The sequence below is a fragment of the Stegastes partitus genome, unplaced genomic scaffold (genome assembly GCF_000690725.1).
Source record: "Stegastes partitus isolate 25-593 unplaced genomic scaffold, Stegastes_partitus-1.0.2 Scaffold27, whole genome shotgun sequence".
Taxonomy (NCBI): domain Eukaryota; kingdom Metazoa; phylum Chordata; class Actinopteri; family Pomacentridae; genus Stegastes; species Stegastes partitus.
This window is the reverse complement of record NW_007577758.1, coordinates 1,446,104-1,447,217: the sequence shown is the minus strand read 5'-3', so window position 1 is coordinate 1,447,217 and position 1,114 is coordinate 1,446,104.

The following is a 1,114-nucleotide window of genomic DNA, read 5'->3' as shown; positions in this document are numbered from 1 at the left end:
CATGCCAGCCGTGTGGGTTGGAACCATCCGAATGTCAGCCATATATCAAATTCCCACACACTTTGCTATAAAGGCACCATCACAAGATGCATTTGTTTATGTAAACAGAAGGCTTTTTTTTTTTTTTTTTTTAATTAAATCAGTGTACAGATCATCTATGATGAGCAAATACAATTAGGTAACATTGTTGCGAGGCGGCTTTGATCAAAACACATTCTGACCAACAGTATGGTTGAGAACAGGCTACAAGCTGCACGGTGGTGGCTTCTTGGTGAGTAAATCATTTAATTGTCCTAATATTAATCCCCCCGACGTTAAAATGCGCCCCGGACGGGCATCAGCAGCTGGCTGTTGTGGCGGACCGGAGGATCGGCTGACCCCGGGGAGGCTGGAGGAATCCCGCGGGTCTGTGATACGAGGCTGGGACTGCGTCTCACAGTCTTCTCCTGCCGCATTGTCTGTTGGAAAATAATAAATTGAGTAATCTGACATGAGACAAAGTTTTGATTTCTTCTTTGATATCCTGGCATGATTACACAAGAACCTGTATCTTGTTTGGCTGTGAGCAGATTATTATATGACCCGTGTAGTGAATAAATCTGTGAGTTACACAATAAACATTTACCTTGGGGGGATCTGAGTGACCTGCGTGTGCTCCCACCACCCCTGTGACAGCAACGTCACCCACAATAGCGGCGACTCTCTGCTCAAACGGGATGAGTTCATCCTTGTTACTGTTATCTGACCCTGCAGAGAGGGGAATCCCACCTGTCGGCCCTGTTTATGCTAATTTGCATATTTACATTGATGGCGTGGAGAGGGAGGAGTCTGGTACTCCAACATGCGCGGTCAATTCCACGCTGAGTGAGATGTGTTTGGATTCCGGCGTACGCTCACTTTCGTTCATCTGGATTTTTTTGTGCGTACGCAGTTTTCAGAATTGAAGCGTACGCCAGGTGTCAGTATGAAATCCACGCAAGTCTTTGTACATGAGGCTCCAGATGTCTAGGTGATAGGGGAACCCTAAATTAATGATCTGAGGTGGAAATCCTCAATAAGACCCTTAAGCTTCAATGAATTTATATATTTCAAAACTGCTTGTCTTTCCAAGAGG